The sequence below is a fragment of the Eulemur rufifrons genome, chromosome 15 (genome assembly GCF_041146395.1).
Source record: "Eulemur rufifrons isolate Redbay chromosome 15, OSU_ERuf_1, whole genome shotgun sequence".
Lineage (NCBI taxonomy): Eukaryota > Metazoa > Chordata > Mammalia > Primates > Lemuridae > Eulemur > Eulemur rufifrons.
The window spans coordinates 25,024,304-25,050,199 of record NC_090997.1 but is presented as its reverse complement, the minus strand read 5'-3'; the positions used below and the strand labels follow the sequence as shown (position 1 = coordinate 25,050,199).

Sequence of the window (25,896 nt, the reverse complement as noted above, 5' to 3'; positions counted from 1 at the left end):
TTCAAAGAAAAGGGGGAAAAAAGCCCTCCCCCTGAAAACAACTAGAAAAAAACAGAAAAAAAAAGTATAAAAGAAACATTTGTTTGAAGGATCTGGACATCTTTGTAGGCAGTAAGGAAAGGAGATTTGACTACAGAAGTGAGTCAAGCATTCAGGCCATCTTGACCCTAGAAATCTTTACTAATGCTGACAGTAGGTGTTTACTAATGCCGATAGTATCACTAATGTATGAGAAGCTGAACTGAGCTTCGATCAGACTCATAGGTATGGAAGAAGTAGAACTGGAATTTACAGAACACCAAAAAGGAGGTTCCCTGGCAAACACCACAAAGCTCCAATTGGAACTTTTGTAAAGGGCTACACACTACGAATAAGGGTAAACCAGAAATGGATCAGCCCTCACAGGGATGCATGAAAGCTCAGCTTTAAATTCTATCAATACTTCAGTGAATTGAAGTAATCTGGAATCATTAATACACCTAACCTAGTTGTTTGCCAAAAACAAACTAAATTTTCTCTGGAAGAATATATAATAATATCTTCCAGGGCTTCAAAGTATCTCTATAAAGTCTCACATACAATAACTAAAACTTACTGAAAATAAGTGAGATTACAAGGAGATAAGTTTATATGACCCAAACTCTACAGATATAATAGATTATTTCTCACGAGAAATTCAAATAATGAAGATACCAAAAACAAATTTTACAAAAATTATGATTATTATGTTCAAGTAATTAAAAGACAAAATTGAGAATTTTGAAGGAAAGCTGAAAATGTTTTAAAAAGTGAAAATTCTAGAACTGAAAAATACAACAGAAAAAATTAAGAATTCAATGAATGAATTACAGTTGAAGAGAGACTAGTAAACTGGAATTTAAATTAGAAAAAATATTCTAACTAAAGCACAGATATTGTAAAGAATGAGAAATGTAAAAAAAGGTATATGGGAAATAAAAGACATGATAAATAGGCATAATATATATTTATTTGAAGCCATGTACAGAGGGAAAATAAAGGGAATGAGGCAGAAGCAAAAAGAAAATGGCTGAGAACACTCCAAAATTGGCAAATGACATTAAGCAATAGATTCAGCATACTCTGTGAAATCTAATCAGGATAAACAAAAACAATAACAGCAATAATAACATCAAAAAATTACCTAGAAACATCATAGTAAAACTTATGAAAACCAAAACAAAGGCAAAGAGCTAATATCATCCCACTCTCCCTAGCTCTGTGGTAGCCTTGGAAATCATCAGCTTTGCAACTAGAGTATCTTAAAAACCAGTAGCCTCAGTGCCATTGAAAGAGAAAAAATTCATTTGAAGCTCCTCAAAAGACCCATCCCAGACAACTGTCACCATTTAACCCTTTCGGCAGTTCATAGTAAAGCTCTATTCTCAGAGCTTGTGTTTTTGTGACCTGACTCAGAGCTGTGAGATCAATGTTATTTCCAGTGCATTTGTCAAAATAATAATAATAATAAAATCAACAATGGTTTAATAACATAGCTGCTTGAGTCAGCATTATGACTTGGGGCTAACAAGTGGCTGGTTAAAAATATAAAGGAAAATTTGAAAATGACACGTCCACAGGGAACTTTGATAAACCCCAACATATACCTGGGAATCTAGAAGGTCATGCACATGCACAGAGCTGTATATGTCCAGGGTTAGGGGCCAGCCCAGGAAATATCTAAAAAAAGGCCCTAACCTCATACTTGTGATTGACCTTTAAGTTCTGTGTGAGCAGGAACTAAAGGTTAAAGAAAAGTTTTAAACTGCCTGTTGGAGCATTGAAAGCATACCCCAGCACACACACACACACACACACACACACCCCTTCAGCAAAGGCTGGGAGATATACACATTCAAGACACTTAAGACAATCTCTGTCTAATCGTTAGAGCAGCACTTAGCTAACTGAGCAGAGACTCCAGTGGCCACACTCAACAAAGATTACAGGCTTTAGAGAATTAGTTCAGGAAAACCACTAAGCAAACAAACAGCAACAACAACAGCAAAGAACAACAACAACAAATGTTGGGGACTGTATTTCCAGAGTTGACACATTGTATTATTTAAGATGTCCAGTTTTTACACACAAAGCAGCAGAAAAGTATGGCCCATTCACAAGAAAAATAAATGAAAACAACAGAAATTGTCCCTGAGGAAGTCCAAATGTTTGTATTACTAGACAACTAGCACAGCTTAGCACAGTTAGACAACTCAGAGGGGCATAACTTAGTTGTATAAATATCTTTAAAAAACTAAAAGAAACTATATATAAAAAAATTAAAAGACAGTATAAGAACAATGCCTCACCAAATGATATGAATAGAGACATAAAAATTATTTTAACAAAGAACAAATTGAATTTTTAGAGTTGAAAAATACAATAACAGAAGTTAAAAATTCACTAAAGAGTCTCAACAGTAGCTTTGAGTAGGCAGAACAAACCAGCAAATTTAAAAACAGATCAAATTAAATTATCCCATCTGAGGAATGGAAAAAAAAAAAAAGAAGAAAAATAAACATAGGCTCAGAAACCAGTGGGACACCATCAAGTGTACCAACATATGCATAATGTAAGGTTCAGAAGGAAAGGTGAGAAAATGAAAGGGGGAGAAAGAGTAATTGAAGAAATTATGGGCAAAAATTTCCCATATTTTGTGAAAAGAATTTATCTGCACATCCAAGAAGCTCAAAAAATTACAAGTAGCATAAACTAAAAAAGATTCACACCTTGATTACCACATATTCAAGCTGTCAAGGGCCAAAGGCACAGAGAAACTTAAAATCAGCAAGAAAAATGTAGCTCATTATTACCAGGGATCCTTGATAAAAACAATGTTGACTTCTCATGAGAAACAATGAAGTTGGGAAGGCAATGAGATAACATATTCAAAGTGCTTTAAGTAGTAGCCAAGAATTTTATATCCAGCAAAAATAACCTTCAAAAATTAAGGAGAAGGGTGGTTCCGCACACACATGTGGGCCATATTATCAGAGAAGTGGATAGCTGGGCAGTAGTGGTGTTTTTTCTTTGGCAGAGTAAAGTACTCTGTGTAGATCTTGACTCTTTAGTGTCTTCCCTCTGGAATTATATAAAGTTCAAAAAAGATGTCCTTCATGCTTTAAAAAGGGCTCATTGTAAAAAGAAAAAAATAGATGTCTTAAGGATATGACTCCAAGACCATTGTATTTTCTCCAGAAGGTCACTTGCACCAAGTTGAATGTACCATGGAAGCATCAAACATGCAGGCACCTGTTCAGAAATTTTAGCAAGCAATGTTTTGCTTGCAGCAGAAAGACACAACATCCACAAGCCTCTTGATGAAATCGTTTTCTCCAAAAAAATTTATGAACTCAGTGAGGACATGGCTTGCAGTGTGGCAGGAAATGCTAATGTTCTGACTAATAAACCAAGGCTCATTGCTCAAAAGTATTTATAATGGTTTCAGAAGCCAATTCCTATGAGCAGTTGGTTACAGCACTGTATAATATCAAACAAGCTTATACATAGTCTGGAGGAAAACGTCCCTTTGGTGTTGCATTACTGTACATTTGCTGGAATAAAGACCATGGCTTTCATCTGTATCAGAGCGGCTCTAATGGAAATTATGGGTAATGGAAAACCTTATGCATTGGAAATAATAGTGCTGCATCTGTGTCAGTGTTAAAACAAGAATAAAAGGAAGAAATGACTTTGAAGTCAGAACTTGGTTTAGCTATCAAAGTGTTAAATAAGGACATGAATGTTAGCAAACTGCTGAAAAAGTGGAAATTGCCATATTAACAAGAAAGAAGGAAAAAAAGTAATCAGAGTTCTCAAAAGAAAGTGGAATAGTTGATCAAAAAACATGAGAAAGAAGAAACTAAAGCTAAGCATGAGAAGAAAGAAAAAGAACATAAATAAAAAGATAAATATAAGACAAAATACAGGGATTTTAGAACTCATTCAGGGTCCAATTTCTGTGTAAAAGATTTCCTAATCTTCCAGCCTGAGAAAGCTTTGACTTTTTTTTAACTTGTGCAAAACATTACATTCTGAATTGCATGCTGGTCATTTCTGTCCAACTGAATATTTTATTGTAATGATGATGATTATTTTCATGGATATTTTAATCTTATTTTTGTTGGAATAAAACTTGGAAAGAATGGTAAATTTTTAAAAATGAAGGTGAAATTGAGACAGTCACAGATAAACAAAAACTGACTTTGTCACTACTATTGAAATGAAATTGGTATTAATTCAAATTTAGTTGTCTTAAATTATGATGCTAAATGTAATCTGAGAATAACTACTAGGAAAACATCTCAGGAAATATAGTAAATAAGACAAAAGAATTAAAATGATATACTAGAAAATGTCTATTTAACACAAAAGAACAGTGACAGGTATAGAGAAACAAATAAACACAAAAGAACAGTGACAGGTATAGAGAAACAAGTAAGTCAACAATAGCAAAAGACAGGTGTAAATCCTTCCATATTAAATAGTAACTACATTAACTGTAAATGTACAAAAAACCTCAATCAAAAGGCAAAATTTTGCAGAGTAGATTAAAAATAATGAACCAACTACATGCTTTCTATAAAAGACATTGATAGGTTGAAAATACAAGGATGGAAAAAATATATACCATGCAGAAAGTACCCAAAAGAGAGCTAGAGTGGCTATATTAATATCAGACATAATAAATTTTAAGAAAAAATAACTATAGAAAAAAGACATTTTATAGTGATAAAAATGAAAATTTATGAAGACAAATTAACATTTATTAACATACATACCTAATATCTGAACTACAAAATCCATAAATCAAAAATTGGCAGACTCAAAAGAAGAAATAGACAATTCAACAACAGCTGAATACGTCAATATCCACATTCAGTAGTGGCTAGCACAACTATTTAGAAGATAATCAAGGAAATAGAGTTCTTAGACAACACTATAAACCAAGATATAATAGACATCTGTAAATCACTGAACCCCAAAACATCAGAATATACATCATATCCAATGTACACAAATCATTTTCTAGGATAGATCACATATTAGGCCATAAAACAAGCCTCAGTAAAATTAAAAGGAATAAAAATATACCAATTGAGTTCTACAACCACATTGGGATGAAATTAGAAGTCGATAACAGAAGGATTTTGTACAATTCATAAATACATAAAAACTAACGAATACTCTCCTAAATAATGGGTCAAAGGAAAAATTACAAGGGAAATTAGATAATATTTTGAGATGGATGAAAGTGAGATTACAACATAATACATACAAGACGCAGGAAAAGCAATGCTCATAGGGAAGTTTATAGCTCCAAATGCCTATATTAAAAAAGAAGAAAGATCTCTAACCAATGTTATCCTTCCACCTTGTAAACTAGAAAAAAAAAGACAAAATAAACCTAAGGAAAGCAGAGGAAAGAAATAATAGATTATATCAGGAATTAATGAAATAGATAACAAAAAATCAACAGAGGGAAAAGCTATGAAGCTAAAAGTTAGTTCTTTAAAATGATCCACAAAAGTGACAAGTCTTTAGCTATAATGACCAAATGAAAAAAAAAAAAAAGCCTCAAAATACTAAAATCAGGAATGAAAGAGTAGACATCACTACCAATCTTTGTATAAGAGAATGCTATGAACTATTGTATGCCAACAAATTAGACAATATAGACAAAATGGAGAGATTTCTAAAAACACAAAAAATGCAAAACCTGATTTAAAAAAAGGAAAAACTCTGAATAGACCTATATAGTGCACAGAGATTGAGTTAGTAATCAAAAACACTTTCCACAAAGAAAATAGTTAACAGGTATATTAAAAAATGCTCAACATCACTAATCGTCAAGGAAATGCAAATTAAAATCACAATGAGATATCATCTCACCTCAGTTGGAATACCAATTTTCAAAAAGACAAAAAATAACAAATGCTGATGAGGATGTGGAGAAAGGGGAATGCTCATATACTGTTGGTAGGAATGTAAAGTAATATACCCACTATGGAAAACAGTATGGAGGTTCCACAAACAATTAAAAATAAAACTACCATATGATCCAGCAATCCCACCACTGGGTATATATCTAAAAGAAAGGAAATCAGTATATTGAAAAGATATCTGCCCTCCTGTGTTTATTGCACCACTATTCACAATAACCAAGACATGGACTCAACCTAGATGTCTATCAGTGGATAAATGGCTAAAGAAAATATGGTATAGATACACAATGGAATATTATTCAGCCATAATAAAGAACAAAATCCTGTCACTTGCATCAACATGGATGGAACTGGAGATCATTCTGTTAAGTGAAATAAGCCAGGCACAGAAAAACAAATATACATGTTCTCATTCATATATAATTGCTAAAAAAGTAGATCTCATGGAGGTAGAAAGTTGAATGCTGGTTACCAGACTCTTGGAAAAGAAGAGGGGAGGGGAGATATGAAGAGAAATTTGGTTAATAGGTACAAAAATACAGTTAGATAGAAATAATAAGTTCTAGTATTCAATCATGCAGGAGGAAAATTACAGTTAATGATAATACATTGTATGTTTCAAAATAGGTTAAAGAAGAATTATAATGTTTCCAGCACAAAAAAAAAAGACATTTTTGGAGAGATGAATATTCTAATTATCCTGATTTGGTCACTACATATTGTATACATGTATCAAAATATCACATGTATCCCAAAAATATGAAAAACTAAGATAAATACAAAAAAAGGACCATAGACCTAAATGTAAGAGATAAAACTCTTAGAAGACAACATGGGTAAATTGATGTGACCTTGAATTAAGTAATACTTTCTTAAATAGGATGCCAAAAGGATGGTGGCAAAAGAATAAAATATATCAGATTTTATGGACATTGAAAACTTTTTCACTTCACAGTACACTAACAAGAAAGTGCAAAGACAACCCATTGAATTGGAGGAAATATTTACAAATTATATATCTGATAAAGGACTTTTATCCAGAATATAGAAAGAATTTTCACAACTAAAAAATAAATAGACAAATAATCCGATACAAAAATGGGCAAAGGATCCAAACAGATATTTCTCCAAAGAAGATATACAAATGGCCAATGAGCACAGAAAAAAAAAAAATCTCAATGTCATTTATAATTCAGGAAATACAAATCAAAACCATAATGAAATCAAAGCCATACCTGTGTTTACTCTTATGACCATGTCTCCAAAGTGAAATTCCACTGAAAATCCAGGTGAGCCTTCAGTGAAGAGAAAGGTGATTACAATGCAAACAAAAGTAGAAATAATCAAGCAGTGGAAGAAAGGCCAGAAGCCATCATTCATTGGGAAAACATTAGGCTTCAGTCGCTCGACTATCAGAACAATTATAAAGGCTAACATGAGAATAATGGAACATGTGAAAGGCAGTGCTCCAATGAAAGCATCAAACATAACTAAGCAGAAGAGTGGATTAATTATTGAAATGGAAATATTATTGATTTGGTTAGAAGATCAAAATAAATGTTAACATTCCTATTAGCCTAAGAATTGTAAGAAAGAACACAATAGTTTCTGTAACTTATTATTACAGTACAGGGGTATTACTACAGTATTACACTGTATTACTATTACCACATATAAGCATTATAGTATTATTATTACCATATATGCACTTTTCACCAGGGATCCAAATTACATACAAATCCAACCTAAAGACATTCTCAGGAATATATCTCATCTGTAACCTGGGGACTCCTTGTATTCTGAATTTAGATAGTTTCAATAGATAAATATACTGAATGTACTAAAAACCACTGAATTATATGTTTTAAAGGGTTGAACTTTATCGTACACAAATTATATTTCAAGAGAAGTTTTATTTTAAAAAATCTACATGGAAAAGTGGAACAAACTTGAGAGAAATTAGAGAAGATGTACATAAATGGAGAAATATTAAATGTTGATGGATTGGAAAATTACATATTAAACATAATTAAATTCTCCTCAAATATATCTTTAGAGTCAATACAATGTCAACCAATTACAAGCTTATTTTAAAATTTATATGGAAATGCAAAAGATCAAGAAGAAATAAAAATTCTTGAAGTACAACCAAGAAAGTAGTATATTTTACTAGGCATGAAGATTATTATAAAATTATATCAATTAAGACATTGTGATATTGGCACAAGGTAGACAAACAGATCTGCCATTGTTGTAAGGGGACCCAGTCAACCACAGAGCCCAGTATTGCTTCCCTAGAATACCTGGAAATAATAACTGGAGGGGACAATTGCAACTAGGGGATGCCAAACCCTGGAAAAGGACCTTGGATTATGCCACAGGACATTTGCCTCCCTACTAGCTAGCTTGCACAGGCTCCCAGACATTTCATTATCCTCACATGGCACCATATTTTATACTTTTCAAACTTTTGAACTGCACTTATCACATTATGGTAGATTTTACAGGAATTCCTCAGAGTCACCTAGGAAGGCTATAACTATGGAGAGCTGACTGTTATCTAGTGGCTGGGAATGTAGCATGTGTTAGCATAGTTTCATTTAGTGTAAGCATCTCCCAAAAGGCCTAGCCTTCTAACCTAATTTAATCAGGAATGAGCTGCACCTCTGGGGATGCATCATTTCCTTCAGCTACACATTCCCACACTGTTGGCCTACCCTTGCTCTTCCAATGCACAGAAGAGAATACTACATATTTGGCCCAGGATCAGCCCTTATATTTAATGTCTCCTACCTAACTAGATATTCATATATTGTGGACCCCTTTGTCTTATCTTACCGCTTTCATTCAACCAGTTGCCTGCCTCAATAGTTGATATTTGTCTAATGTTTTAAGTCCTATAAATCTATCTGGTACTTGACACAAAACCCTCAATAACACTACTTAATTCATTTCCTTTATTTGAAAATAGGTATAAAAATACATCATACTAAATAGTAACAGTCAAGTGAATACATAAATATATTCTGTGAAATGTTTTCAATTATAAGGTAATATTTCCATATTAGTTAAGGTTGGATAACTGCTATAATAAACTCATAAACTTTAAATCATGTAAGTTTAATTCTCATTTATATAACAGATTAGACTGCATTTAATTAAGAGTGGGGAGGAGAAAGTTCTGCTGCTCCACCCAGTTATTCAATGGCTAAAGTTGCTCTTTCTTTATTACGGTCCCCTTTTGCAGCAGTCCCCAGCCTTTTTGACACCAGGGACTGGTTTTGTGGAAGACAGTTTTTCCACTGATGGGGGCGTGTTGAGGGGGCATCGCTACCTCGGCTCCACCTCAGATCATCAGGCGTTGGATTCTCATGGGGAGCGCCCAACCTGGATGGCTCTCATGAGCAGTTTGCAGTGGGGTTCACGCTCCTGTGAGCGTCTGATGTCCCCGCTGATCCGACGGGGGCGCTGGGCTCCCGCGGTGATGCAGCCGAGATGGGGTAATTGGTGTGGGAACAGGTGGGGCTTCGCTCACCCGCTGCTCGCCTCCTGCTGTGCAGCCGGGTTCCTGGCAGGCTGCAGACTGGTGCCGGCACAGTGTTGGGGACCACAGCTTTGTCTCCTAAAGTACTCTTTGATTTCCTTGAAACAGCAATGGCAAGAGGAATGTGACTGCAGACAAGGAAGCTATTCATTACGGAGCCAAATAATACACCTCTGCCAGGTTATTCTGTTGGAAGATTTTTATCTATTGGATCATTCGTTGAGAAAGTAACATTCTCTTATTAAAAAAAGCAAATTCTTTATCTTTTTCTTTTTTTACATGTCTGTATAATATGGAATTGAAGTGATAACTGGAACCAGAGCAAATAAAAGACAACAGTATTATGATGATATTCCTATGTTTTACTTACTTATATCCCCACCAACTTCATAAAGGATTTCATGAAACTTACAATAAAAGCAGAATTTGCACATGGAATTTAAAATAAGAATGAAAGACCAAAACTACATAGATATTGGAATATTTTCACATACAAACTAAAAACTGGTGTGCCATAGCCTTAAGTGTTACCGTCTAAGAAACATGAACACTCCAACTAAATAGGTTCTGAAAGTTCAAATCCTAACTAAAACTAGGTTACCATGCATAGTTGGCACAGCTGATTGGTTAGCAGAACACACTTCAGTCAGGCACTAACCTACCGCAAAGAAACCCTGCACTGTTAAACACCTGGGGAGAATTGACCTCAGGAACAACCTCCAAGGAAGCCCTCCCATCCAAAAAAGGTATTTTTCCTTTCCCCTCACATGCACACAGCTTGATATTTTTCTTTTAACATTGTAATAGTAGCTGGAGTTCCACAGTTAAAGTTAATTAAGATTAATATGTATCACCTTCAAAATGCAAATAAGGCATAGTAAATAATTATCAGTCATTCACACTGTAGTCTGATTAGTTTGATTATGTTCAAAATTGAAAAAATTGATATGTCATCTGATAAGGACAAGGAGCTGAAGAATGGGAGTAGTAGTAGGGTAGGGAGACTGGAGTTAAGTAATTTTGGAACATGTCTCAGTCTCCCCTTATCTGACCCAACCTAGCATATTACATCAGAATAGTCCAGAATGACCCTGGCCATTTCATTGGTCCTCATTTAAATGAAATTCAAATGAATAAATACATATATACATAAAAGATGTCATTAATTTTTCATATGAATTCATATCATCTGTAATCTTGCCTTATATACCAATATTTGTGGATATTTGTTTACCATCAACCTCCATTAAACACACTATACCAGATTCTCAAAGTGTAGTTCCCAGACCAGCAGCATCAGCACTACCTGGGTAAGTACTGGAAGTTCAAATTCTTGGGCTTCCTCCAGATGTTCTAAATCAGAAACTCTGGGGCTGAAGCCCAGAGTTTAAAAAAGTCCTAAATGTTACTTATCCAGATAAAGTTTGAGACCCACTGCCCTACCCCATTCACTATTGTCCAAATACAATTTAGTTTTCTTTGGTTTTGTTTTTGCTAATGCTCTTCCCTCTGCCCTGAATTAATTTTCTTTTCCCAACTTTTACCTGTTGAAACACTAGTTACCTTCCAAGGTCCCCCTAAAATTCCAACTTCTCCACAAAGTGCTCGCCTATAAATGTGGTTTGATGATTATTGCAATATACTAAAGGTGCTTAATCAGTGCTGAGCAGGTAGTAACCATTCAATTGACTAACAATAGCATCCTCTTCCCAGTAGGAGAAAATCCAAAAGTTGTAGATTCATATATTATTTACAGGGACAATGTCAAAGTCCATTTTAAAAATCTGTTTATCTGTCTTAGAATCTAACATCTCCTGGTATTTACACTTTTTTACTTTAGAGTTGTTGTAGGAACACTCACACTCAGGTGTTACTCGGCATCACTCTGAAAGCTGTAGAACAGTGGTTTACACATGTTAGTCTTTCTCAGAATCATCTGGAAGGCTTATACTTCCACAGATTGCTGGGCCCCACCCCAGAATTTCTGTTGCAGTAGGTCTGATAAGGACCTTGAAACTTTGCATTTTTAACAAGTTTTCTGAAGATGCTGTGCTCCTGGACCAGAAATCACATGTTGAAAACCACTGCTATGGAATAAAACCAATTTTACCAGCATTTTCAAACTGACCTAATCATATAATTCACCTGGGGCTCATTTTAAACATATTAATTACCCTCTTTTAGAGAGTCTGATTCAATAAGTTTGTGTTGGGATCAGAAATCTGTGTGCTTAGTAAGAGTCCCAGGTGATTCTAGTGATAACGTATGTTTTGGAAAGAGTGCAAAGGCACTTTTTTGAGACATGAATAGACATGTCTCAAAAGACATACAGATGGCTGATAGATATAAGAAAAAATGCTCAATATCACTAATCATCAGGGAAATGCAAATCAAAACCATAATGAAATATCATCTCACCCCAGTTAGATGGCTATTATTAAAAGACAAAAAAATAACAGATGCTGGCAAAGATGAAAAGAAAAGGGAACTCTTTTACACTGTTGGTAGGAATGTAAATTAGTACAACTGCTATGGAAAACAGTATGGAGATTTCCAAAAAAAAAATAAAAATGGAACTACTATATGATATAGCAATTTCACTATTGTGTATTTATCCAAAAGAAAAGAAATCAGTACACCAAAAGGATATCAGCACTTGCATATTTATTATAAGCACTATTCACAATAGCAAAAATAAGGAATCAACCTAAGTACCCATCACCAGACAAATGAATAAAGAAAATATGATGTGTGTGGAATACTATTCAGCCATAAAAAGAATGAAATCCTATCATTTGCATTAACATGAATGGAACTAGAGATCACTATGTTAAGTGAAATAAGACAGGCACAGAAAGACAAATATGTATGTTCTCACTCATATGTGTGAACTAGAAAACTGGATTTCATGGACATGGAGAATAGAATGATAGACAGCAGAGACTAGGAAGGGTGGATGAAGGGGAGGGAGGGATGAGTAGATGTTGGTTATGGGTACAAACATACAGTTAGATAGAAGAAATAAGTTCTAATATTTGATAGCAGACTAGGATGACTATTCTTAGCAACAATATTTTAAAGTAACTAGAAGAGAGGACTCAAAATGATATCAACACATAAAAATCATAAACACTCAAGGTGATGGGTACCCCAAATACCCAGATTTTATTATGACACATTCTATGCATGTAACCTCACATGTACTCATAAATATGGAAATTATTATATATCAATAAAAGAAAAAATATATACATATCTTTCTAATTGCTTCATAGTATTGAATTGAATGTTCTACAGTTTATATTGTTTCTGGGTTTTTTTGTTCTTTTTTTGTTTGTTTTGTTACAAATTAAACTACGTGAATTTATATTGAGGATTAAATCCTAAAAGTAGAATTCAGTAAAAGACTGAACATTTTAAAAATTTGAATTATACTGCTAATTGTCAAAAACAATGTTGTATCAGTTTGTATGTTCACCAACAGTTTATGAAAATTATTGTTTCCATACTTCCTCAAGATTAGATATTACTAAACTTTTTGAATGTTTGCTAATCTGGTAGGTAAAAAAAGTATACTGATGTTCTGATTTGCATTTATTTAATTATAAATTACATTGAATCTCTTTTAATAAGATTTTAAATTTTCTGTGAACTAACACAATGGTATTTGTGTATCTAAATGTTTCTAAACATAGAAAAGGCAATACATTCTGGTAAGATGTTATAACTACCACATCACTATGTGATAGGAATTTTTCAGCTCCATTATAATCTATGGGACCACCATCCATCATTGACTGAAATGTTGTTATGTGCCTCATTCCTGTATATATTAACTGTTGGAACATCATATAAATTAGTCCTTTGCTTTTTGTACAGTCATGCCAATATTATGGTAAGAACCTGTGGGGAGATACTCAGGGTTTTGGGCCACCACAGAAGAGCATATAAGATTTCAAGAGGGTGTCTAGGAGTCCAGGGTCTACTAACACATCTGAATATTTAGAACATAGAAATGGATGGGAAAAGCAACGGGAGGTGGAATTGACAAAGGCAGAATTTCCAAGTTTTGCATAGATGTAACTCTGTATTGACCCACCAGGCAAAATTTATGGTTAAATAAACTTCACCTTGGGAAACAAACCCAGAGAATACAGTGTTGCTTGTCCTTAAATGTTCTAGCTCATCTACCATTTGAATACATTTAGTTGTTTGTTTATGTAAACTAGTTTAAGAGGAGGCAGAAAAAGCCTGTAAATATGGTACCACTGGTGGAGGCAAAATGCTACATTTCCATGTGGGGAAATTCCCTTGAAGGAGCAGAACTCACTGACTTGAAACATTTGCTTTGACAAAACATTTTGAAGAGTAGGCCCATTCTATAACTAATGGCTTTGTCCATGTGTATTAGTTAATTCCTTTCCTCAAACTTTTTTTCTTTCAGTTAAATAGATCAGGACTACAGTTAATAAATTTCATAATAAGCTTTATTTAATTCATTATACAGACTTTTTAAATATGGTTTGTAAAAGGCAGAACAATCATTATAATTAGGGATGTATAAGGCTGACAAGCAATGATACACCAGTTGCCTATGCAAATTCATGTAAACTACTATAGAATGAGCTGATTAAATGTGCACACATGCAAGACTACATGAAGAAAAATCCTGTCCAGCTATTCAAAAGTCTTACCTAGTGTTTTTAGTTTATAAAATCAAGATAAATAGTTTTCTAGGAAGAAAAGTAATATGATGGAATCCATTTATCATATGTGTTTTGTGTATATTCTGACATATAGTGCCAGCTATATTAGTTTATATCAGAACACTTTTTTAAAAATTTGAATTCTGTTATAACAAAGATGATTCACTGTTTGTACCACTTGAACCTTAAATTATGAAAAACTTCTAACAATGTAAAATGATTGGTTAAACCTTATCGTTTGCTCAGATATGAGTAATAAATTAGTAATACAAATATGAAATAACTTACTAAGATAATCACTGTAAAAACTCTAAGAAGAAAAACACATTCTTTTAAAAATTTTTTATTATTAATTACTATGGGTAAATAATACTTATACATTTATGGGATATGTGTGATGTTTTGATACAGGCATATCATAAGCATTAATCAAACAGGGGAATTGGGATATTTATCACCTAAGGAATTTATCATTTCTTTGTGTTAGGAACATTCCAATTCCACTCTTTTAAAAAGTTAAAGTATATTCTAATTTGTCATTTATAGTCACTTTGCTGTGCTGTCAAATATTGTCCATTCTATCTATCTAACTATATTTTTGCACACATTAACTATCCCCACTTTGTCCCCTCCTCCCTACTACCCTTCTCATCCTCTGATAACCATCATTCTACTCTCTGTCTCCATAAAATCAATTGTTTTAATATTTAGCTCCTACAAATGAGTGAGAATATGTGAGATTTATCTTTCTGTGCTTGGCTTATTTCACTTAACATAATGTTCTCCAGTTCCATCCACATTGTTACAAATGGCAGGATTTCATTCTTTTTTGAGGGTATATAATATTCCATTGTGTATATGTACCACAATTTCTTTATCTATTCATCTGTTTATAGACACTTAGATTGATTCCAAATCTTGGCTATTGTGAATAGTGTGGTGATAAACATGGGAATGCAGATATCTTTTCGATATACTGATTTTCTTTCCATTGGATATATACCTAGCAGTGGGATTGCTGGGAAGGAAACCATGTTCTTTATTAACTAGCTCAACTAGCACATCCTATTCCCTTTTCTGAAATACTCTTTCCACTTCTTCCTAAATTAACTTGCCCCATACTTCAGATACAAACAGAGATATTACCTCCTCCCAAAAGTCCTCCCTGACTCCCTCAACTGAATTAAATGTTCATTCCATGTGATCTTTTACCTCTTTCATAGCACTTAATGCACAGTGTTTACTTCTTTGTCTCTTTAGCTAGCCTCCAATTTCCTTGAGGGCAAAGTCTGCTAATCACATAGTAAGTCCTTACTAAATATTTATTGAAAGAACAAATAAATATCATGAAGATAAAAATTGACTAGACTCATGCTGGTCACTAAAAAGATGTAAAACAACTTTTTTTTTTTTTGAAGAGAAAGAAAGAGGAGTTTATTAATTTGCCAGCAAAAAAAAAAAATTTTTTTTTTATATACTGCAACAGAAAAAAAAAATCTTTCAATAGGAAATCTTTTAAAGTAACTACCAAGGAAGATAAATTTAGGAGTAATTACAGGAAGAGTATTCAGACATACATATTTTAAGGGAGGGATCCAGCAGATGGATTATGTTCTCATCCCAACTTCAGAATGGAAAACCTTCGGCTCTAGATATTTAAGGATCTTTCTGTCAAATCATTTAATGTCAGAATATTTCTACCATCCTGAAATTTTTAGTGATATAACAGAAGGAGAAACAGATTTCTTGGCTCTATCACAGTAAAAAGATCCAGGATTGATGGAAAGACCAATTTAAAATGTTCCAGTCCCCCCCCTGCCATTTAATTTCTTTAAGTTGCAATTAAGTGAGAGGTCTCTCACAGGGAGATGAAGAGGAAAGACAGAGCAAAAGGAGAAAAACTTGAGGTAATCAGGTTGATAATGATTGACATTTATTCATAACATTAAATTAACCTGTTGTTCTCCTGCTTTGGAAAGTGAACTGAACACTCCTTCAAATAGTTTTGGTAGTCACAGCAACTCAAACATCACATATAAAGCTCCATTTGGTTGGACTATAATCCCACATAGAAATAGAAGGTGCTGGCTAATCCAGCTAATGCAATGTATTTATGGAAAATCAGACTGTTTTACTACATCAGAAAACTTTGAAATAACAGCATAGAAAACATGGTCAATACATTTGCGATAGTATGTATTTTTGTTTCACCTGGTCTTATATAAAAAAATTATTTAAAACAATTATATCACTGCCCTTAGTGGTCTTCCTTCTATTCTTTCATTAATGTGCACACATGACTCTCTTTTCTGTCCAGAGGAATTTTCTATCCATGGGTGTTATGTCATAAACAACGATGGGAGAAAAAAACAAACATTATCCCATGTAATCAGCAGATTATGAATGATTTTCAGCTCCTAACTAAACAAACCAAATATGATTCAACTAAGATCATTCTGAAAGCCCAGTAGTTCTTAGCTTTGGAAATATGGAATGCCTGAAGTCTGGGTTTCACAGCTCCTCTGCGATGGCCTCAGTTTCAAATAATACTTTACCACCACTAAGAAATTTATAATCATCTTTGTAGCAAAAAAAAAAAAAAAAAAAAAACTTCTGAGGTAGTTGGAAATATCCACATATCTTTTGTTTTTCACATTGTGTATCTATAGAAATTTCAAAGTGAAAAGTTTCCACTGCAATACCTATATATTTCAATATCGTGTATAAATCTGTAAATGAATGAATTAAATAGCATTTTCTCTATTAATTTAATTGTTTTGACCTAAAAACACTTTAGAATGTGGCTACTACACTCAGATCACTTGCAATCCTGAATGTAGATAACTGATAAAAAAAAAAAATGCTTCCAATTTCTGTGATTCTTTTAAGAATTCTCAAAAGCCTAACTCCACTCACTCAAGCAGAATCATTCTTTACAGGTTCACAATGTGTACTCAATTCCCCCCATAAGGTCAATGCATAAAAAGCTCAATTTCAAGAATGAAATATTTGCAGAGACAGGTAAATAGTAGAAATAACGTCCTACAATTATTCAACATCTTTTTCCTGTAATGTGATGGCCTTTTACAAAGTTGGTAAAGGAAGGATTAAAAGGAAGGAAAGAGAACAAATACTCAAAATTTAGCACTGATTATTTCTATGTGCTACATTAAGCACTTCACATAGGTTATTTCATTTACTTCTGACAACATCTCATTGATTTAAACATTAATATTTCATTTTTAAGCTGTTATAACTGATACTCAGAGTTGAATTAACAGGTCCAATCTCCTACAGTTGAGCTCAAACTCACGTGACTGGCTCTGAAGCTCATGAATGCTCTCTACGGTTCCTGCTGTCTCCCTAAATGTCTGCTAAGCAATATCTACCGTTATGTTGGACTTTTCACACAATCCTTCAAGATGAAGAGAGACAAGAACAGGTATTACCTCATAAATTTAAAAAGTGAAATATGCCACTTGTTCCAATTCAAATGCACATTTATTGAGAACTGTTATTGGAACGCTTTTTCTTTCTTGTCTGTAATGCTAGTAAGTCTTCAAGATCCAGACTAAATCCTGAAGGACAGTAGCAGCTCCCTTCTCTGTGTTAATAGGACACAGAACTGCTAATATATTTCTGTTGGGTTTTTAACATTCATCATCATTGACTTTGTCCTGAATGCATGTACTAGGTTTTTATAATCAGAGACAGATTTCTATTTGTTTGCAACCAATAGTGCTGGTGCGATTCTTATCCCTGGGACAATGCAATTAAAGCCAGATCAAATATCCTATGTGTACAGCCTTTATCATAAGCAAGAATGGTTAAAAATAAATTTCGGCTGCTTGTATGGATATCTTCTCCTAGTGAGAGAATCTGAAAAATATAATAGGAGGAGGGATCCTGGATTCTAACTCTAACCTGTACTATGTAAATAAATCTCTCCACCAGCCAGATAGGTCCACTGTTTCTAGCTTTACAACACAGAGATGTCTCTCAAGTCCCAGACCTGATCCCCTTTTGAAATATAATATAAACACAAACCTCTGGAGTTAGGTAAATCTCTCTGGAACTCTCACTTCCTACTTATACAGTTCTAAATTTCTTTCTATAGTTTGATCATTTAGTACAGATCTCAAATTTCAGCAAAATTTGTTCAGAATGACCAAAATGCACAGGGACATGAAAATACTTTCTCTACAACAAATTTCACATCTGTTAACCCATTTTTTCCTCTATATGATGAGCTCCTTTAAAAGAAGAAAAAGGTGCCTTACCTTTTGTATCCAGAACCTAGAACAAGACTTGGCACACAGCATATGCTCTGTAAAGAAGGTGATCTTAGTTCCTAGTTTGCCTGGCACATCCCCAGCCTACTCCTGTTTTCACAATGTAAGCTTTTTTCAGTTTCTTTTACTTCTGAAAAAGTTGAAATCTTCAGAAAAGCTGCATGAATAGTAATATTGAATACCCATATATTTTCACCAACTTCTCCAATTCAGTCACGTTTATTTTTTCTCCTCTCTCAAATTTTTATCTTCCGGACCCATTTTAGGGTAAGTTATAGACAACATTACAATTCAACTTTGACTACTTCGGCATGTATATCCCAAGAACAAGAACATTTCCTTATATGTCCTCAATAAAATTATCATATTCAAAGGAAATTTAACCTTGCTATATTATACTTACATATAATATATTGACTAATATATACTGCATATTAAAATTTTTCCAATTATCCCATTAGTGTCTTCATTGCAATATTTTTATATTTATTTTTCAGATTCAGAATCCAATCCAGATTACATGTTGTATTTAGGTGACATGTCTCTTTTGGTTTTTTTTAATCTAAAACAGTTTCTCAGACTACCTTTGTCTTTTATAATATTGTTCTGGACAAAATTTTAATAGCATCCCTTTTACTCTCAAAAGTGTTGTCCTAATTTGGACAGTAAATTGTACATCACCTATTTATCTGTGTCAGGAGATGACGTCCCATGAATATTTTTGTGTTTGTGCCTGAGCAGAGCATTCTGAGCAAAGAGCACTGGCACTTGGGTGAAAGGATGATTGAATAGCAAGCCTACAGATAGAGACTCTGGAGAGATACAGAGATGTACCTCTCAGAGCCATTTGTTTACATTTCAGAGTAGTGACTTGATGACCTTCTCCTCCTCTTGCTAGAGAGAATTCACTAACATTCCAGAGCAAAGTTTCTCTTTTTTCTTCCAAGAGGAAGATGGTCAGACCTGCCAGCACTCTATATAAGCTCCGAGTTTCATATTTCAGGGTTCCTCTCCTGTCGTGCAAATCTGGCTCTCACTGCATTTCTTGCAAGGATTTGGCACATGGAGACTGGAACAAGATGTTCCATTAGTAAAAGTTTTTTTCTGTGATCTAGGGGTCTCGAGTTTCTGTGGCATGCTAATTCTTTATTTTGCAACTAAGGTAATAATCCAGACTCTTCAAAGTTTCAGATTTAACAATTTGTCATTAAATATTTAATCCAAAATATCCTGAGGGACACTACAGGAAAAGGCCCGGTCCCTGACCCCTAAGAATTTACAATTTCGTCAGAGAAATGAACCTAAATCGAAACATAAGGAGGAAAATGTGGCATATCCTATGGTCACACACTGTACAGTGAAAATGCAGAAAAAAGAGAGATCCATCGCTATTAGGGGGATACAGCAGGACTTCCAGGAGAGGGTGGTATGGAGGCTGGACAGCCAAGGATGGTAAAAGAATGTAAGTGACTTACTTGCACAAAGCCACAAAGAAGTAAAATCTGAGTTAGTAGTCTTAGTCTTGCTAACTCTCAGGGAATTTTTATTTACATTTGATTAATAGGGTGAGAAAATACAAATGAGATGGGTAAACCTAATTGTCTCAGAGAAAAAATAGTTTGTAGTGCATGGTATTTGGCAGCAGACACACATACGAACTTTTCATATTTTAATTTTAATACCTTTTCAGAGTATTAGCCCTCATAATACATCAATTTACATATATATAGTATACATTTTACATTTATTGAGTTGTTTACATATGCTTTGAGAAATCTATGTTCTTTATTTGTATGCCATGGCACAAAGGCACAATAGGTAGGAAATGATTTGTATTTTAGTCATAAGTTTAACATATAGTCATATTTCACAGAGTTAAATTCCCAGAAATATCTATATTTGGAGAAAATATATTATTTTACAATGCAGGAAAATTGAAGTTATGGTTTCAAATATGAGAGGTTAATTAAAAATTTCATTACATTGAGATTACACTATATTGGTAGATAAGAAAGCTGTTTCATACATATATAGAGGGAGAAATGGATAAAAATTCAGATAAGCAAATGTAGCATAGAGTAACCAGAATAAAACAATTGAAATAATAGATTCTGATATGTATAAAACATTTTGATACCAGGCTTGGATAAAATATTATATTTTATTTTTCAGCTATAAACATTAATGTTAGACAAGTCTCAATGTAAATGCAATTATTGTGATGTATCATTATATAGACCTTTTATAAAGCTTTATAAGTAAATTTTTTATACAGGCAATATTAATCCACAATTTCAAATGAAAATTATATAAATAATATGTTATAGAAATAAAATTGAGAAATATAATCTAAATACTATATTTGTGATGAAAATAGAATAGAACCTTGAAAACTGGGGCTAAAATCTCCAGGATACATGGTTCTGTTATGTTTTGTCATTAAATGTTAGAGCTTTACAGTATTATCTGTAATACTTTTTAACTATCAAATATTTCACTTTTCAAAGCTCCAGTTATCTTTTCCATTGAAATAAAATATCTATCAAAAGCATAGTTGCTTTTAGGTACATAACTAGACCTTCCCAGTCAACTTCTCAGCGAAAAAATAGACAAGCAATTTTTGTTACACAGATAGCTACTTCCATTCATGTTTTATTTGGATGACTCAATATTATATGGTTGGTGATACTAGTTATACTTAGTCAAGAACCTAAATATAAGAAAAAACAAAAAGAATTAAAATCAATATCCTGTGAAGTATTGATAAATCTTAGTAATATCAATGGCAAGAAGATGGTTAAAGGAAATGGTGGACAAGACCAGTCTCTACATTTGTGTTCTTCCTCTAAAGTAGAGAGACATTATTTATCTGAAAGCAAAGGGCAATGGCTGTGGAATATCAGGAAAGGACAATCATTTATAAACCCAGACAGGGAATAAAAAGGAGTCAAAGAACTGAAGGAAAGCAAAAACAAAGGAAAGGGAGGAAGGAAGGGAGGCGAGAGGAGAGGGAGGGAGGTGCATCTTCTGAGTCTTCCACTACACTAAGGAAGGCTCTAGTTTTGAATTTTAGATTTGATCAGGACAGGATCATTCAGTTTCAGGTTGATGTTTATTGTTTTACCCATTCACACCAATGCCTTTCCTGATCTGATGCAGCTAGAATAGGTGGGATTTCCCAAGGTTTTAGCTCATGACAGTTGCCCATAACCCTCCCCCTGTGCATCCAGGGAGTATCACAAAGCAAGCTAAACTGGTTTCTTTCAGGTGTTTCTGACAAGGGAAACTAATTTTTAAAATGACAAGAAAATTATTTTAATAAATAATTAAAATGCAAAATAATTTTGCAGAAATATTTTTTTTTTCTTTTCAATTTACATCATCACTGTGAATCATTCAGTGGTTATTTCAAATGATGTAACATACACTTATTTTAAAATATTTTAATATCTAATTTTCTTTTCCTTTTTTGAAAATTAAATATTAACACTTTTGCATTTATTGGGTAACTCATTCATTCAAAATCCATTCAGTCATCTACCAAGTACCTACTATACTAATACCTTGCCCAGTAGCATGGAGTCTAAAAGATGTACACAAAATTAAATGAGACTATGTAAATATGTTTTATAATCTATAAGATTATTAAAATAAAAGATAAGTAAAGTTAGGTACAGTCCAATATCAATCCCTTCTTATGAAAGAATCTTTTCATGCTTAGGCTAACTCACCAGTCAAGTTAAATAATGGGTAAACCTCCAATTAATAGTAGGCATAAGCCAGGTACAGTAGCTCATGCTTGTAATCCCAGCAGTTTGGGAGGCTGAGGTGGGAGGATCGCTTGAACCCAGGAGTTTGAGACCAGCCTGGGCAACACAACAAGATTCCATCTCTACTAAAGATAAAAAAAAAAAAAAAAACTAGCTGGGCATGGTGGACTGGACCTGTAGTCCTAACTACTTGGGAGGCTGAGCCAAGAAGATCACTTGAGCCTGGGAGTTGGAGGTTTCAGTAGGCTGTGATCATGCCACTGCACTCCAGTCTGGGTGACACACTGAGACCCTGTATCACACACACACACACACACACACACACACACAAAATAGTAATAATACTTTACATATTTTCTAAATGTGTTCTCATGCATTACCTAATTAATCACAAGGAACTTAGTAGATAGACAAGGTCTCATTACTGCCATTTATAGATGTGGAAAATGAAACAGACCTTATGAATTGCTTTAGATCACATAGAAAATCAGTGGCAGAAGCAAGATGAGAAGCCAGGTCCTCTTAACTTACTTGCCCATTGCTTTTGCCACGACCCCACACTGCTTGCGTTTTTGTACTTCAGTATCTTCAGGCCACATGCATTGGAAAAATGCAACAAAATAACAAAATAAAGGCTAAAATTTTTCCTGTGACTTCCGTGATTAAAAGAAAAGTCTTAGGCATTCCAATATCCAATTAACATAAAAATAATGAATTTGAGTTTTATTAAATTTCCTTCCTCTTCCTGTCCCCTCTTAGAGTGAAATACTTGTCCAAAGATCCAAGATGGATAACTGAGCATGAAATAATTAAAGAATATTATTTCCACTGTGTGTAGGACGATGGACATATTAAGTTATTGTGATGGTGATACAAGGTGGTTTGACCAAAGTCAAATAAATAACAAAGCAAGAACTTAATTATATTTAAGATGTAAAATACCAATTAAAAAATAAGTGCAAACTAATGATCATTATTTTATCTTGGAATTTTTTTAAGTTTATCACAATCATACTAGTCAGAGGATAATACAAATGGTTAATTCTACTTAATTTTTATTCTGATCTCTCCACAAAATATTACTTGAAGGTCATAATAGATCAATGATAGAATGTAGCGAACAGTGCGAAATCTCAATAAAAGCATTTTTTCTCAACTCTATGCTGATATAAGGTGATATTCACATTATCCAATTAAAAAGAGCACAAGTAGATTATTAAAATTTGCTGTAGAGAAACTCATTGCCTATGTAACAGTAGCAAGTGGAAACTGAATAGAGAGGAAAGTCACTTAATGAGCAGTATAAGCAAGAGACAAAAGGAGAAAAGAAAGCAAAAATCCTAACTTCCTTTTACCTCTTTGTCTATGGTCTGTTTCAAAACTCCAAGGCATGACTGCCTTACAATTACACCTTGTGGAAGATGTGCTGATGTGAAAACCTGCAGGCTCCCAGGGCTACTATCTGTCAGTGCTTGGGTTTAAGTCAGCAGCAGGTTCTTCCCTTGAGCATTAACACAAGAATGACTTGACTTATGTATTTTCAATGGATGCAAATGTCAACCTTATCACCAAGGAAGACATATGGTACCCAGTTCTGGAAGCCGAATTCTACTTCATAATGAGTTCAAATCTCCCGCTGCGATCAGAACTTTGAGCAGGGAAAGGCAGAGGTCAACATGCTGAGAGGGGGTTGCCTTGGTGCCCCACGCATTTCCTGGACCTGCCTGAAAATGTCAGTTTTCAGAATATGTTTCTGCAAGCTGCTTTTACAAAAGTATGTAGCTAAAATAAGAAATGGGAGGAAAAAGTCTTTTTTTTTTTTTTTTTTGCAAAGAAAATCATATAATGAAGGCTTGTCCAGTTATTGTGAAAGCATTTTTCACTTTTTTCCCCACATTTCTTCAAAATGTGCAGGGGAAAATTGCCAGTACATAAACATTAGTTAACATAATTACCATTAGATTTCAACTTTTGTGCTTGGATAGCTGCTGGGGTTGTCTGGTTCTACAGAGGTGATAATATGGCCTAAATCTTTCTTTATTCACAGTCCATTGATCAATAAACTTGGTAAAAATTCCTACTTCTGCCCTGAGGTCCATGTAAACTGCTCTGTTCCAAAATTACAACCCCCATTGTCTTAGTTTGCTCCAGTTGTTATATCAAAATACCACAGTTTTGTTGCTTAAACAACAGGAACTTCTTATTTCAGAGTTCTGGAGGCGGAAAGTCCAAGATCAAGTTGTTGGCAAGTTTGGTTTCTCCCGAGGTCTCTCTCCTGGACTCACAGATGGCTGCCTTCTTGCTGTGTTCTTTCCTCTGTGTGTGTATTCCTGGCAGTTTTCTGTGTGTCCAAATCTCCCCTTCTTAAAAGAACATAAGGACCCATCCTAACAGCCTCATTTAAATCTAATCATATCTTTAAAGGACCTAACTCCAAATATAGTCACAGTCTTAGGTACTGGGCGTTAGGGCTTCAAAGTATGAATTCTGAGGGGACAAAATTTAGCCCCAAACATCCACGATGTGTCATTGCAAACTGGTACCTACCGTAATTTATCCACAGGCAGCAGTTACGCTCAATCTAGATTTAAAAATTACTTTTCTATTTTCACCCTGAATACTATAAAACTCAGTGGTCTATTTAGTGGCCCTTGCATTAGTATTCTGGTACAATTATTTCTCCCTATTTCCTATGTCTACCTTTTCATGTAGGATTCTTATTTTAATATACATACTATAGGAATGTCTATAATTAGAAGATAATACAGTATGGCCTAGGGCTAAGAGCTAGAGACAGTCTGTGTTTATATCCTAGCTCCACCTATTGCTAAGTGTGAGATCCTGGTAGGCCTCTATGCTGCAGTTCTCTCATCTATAAAATGGGTATAATAACTACATATCATAGAGTTGTGGTTCCCATTAAATAAGTTAATTAATGTAAAGCTCTTTACACCAGGCACATTGTAGCCTTTCTTGAATTGATTGTTATACATAAACTAATTTTATACAACATATTTGTAAAATGTGAGTTTTAAAATATATGAGTGAATAAAGAAATAAGTAAATACCTAACGATATATTTTTAAGATACCACCTAGAACAGATTATAAATACATAGTTGTATTCACAATTCTTTTAATCTTAGAGTTTATCAAATCTCATCCTTATTCCATAGCTATATTTCCTTACTTTATTACTTCACTTGGATAAATGTACATTTTCTCAGTTATCATTAGATTCCCCCTAACTGTTCTGTTTCACCTCTCTGCCCCTTCTCCAAGGCTGCTACAGAATTTGTCACCTGACTCAACAAGTACAATTTTGTCTATGTTTCATGCATGGAAACATAAGCTTGGGAATCATGCTACTATTACTCTCCCATGTTTAGCAGGTTTCAGTCCTGCCTGATGCCCTGTGGATGCTTAACTGTTGGTCTCTAAGATAATTTATATACTTGGGGATTTGTTTCTCATTTCCTTTGGGCTACTCAGGTCTATGTCTATAGAAATGATCTCCAGGCTTTTGTAGGATTTTCTTATTTCAGGATTGCTTACTTGAGCCTTTTTCTCTGTTTCTGGTGCTATGCTTCTTTCATAATGCAAGCAGCCCCAGACTTCATAT

General features: G+C 34.0%; 1 pseudogene; it reads left to right on the top strand.

The window, feature by feature from the left end:
* Positions 1–3,173: 3,173 nt before the first annotated feature.
* Positions 3,174–25,896, top strand: part of LOC138395946 (uncharacterized) — a 51,743-nt pseudogene continuing 29,020 nt past the window's right edge.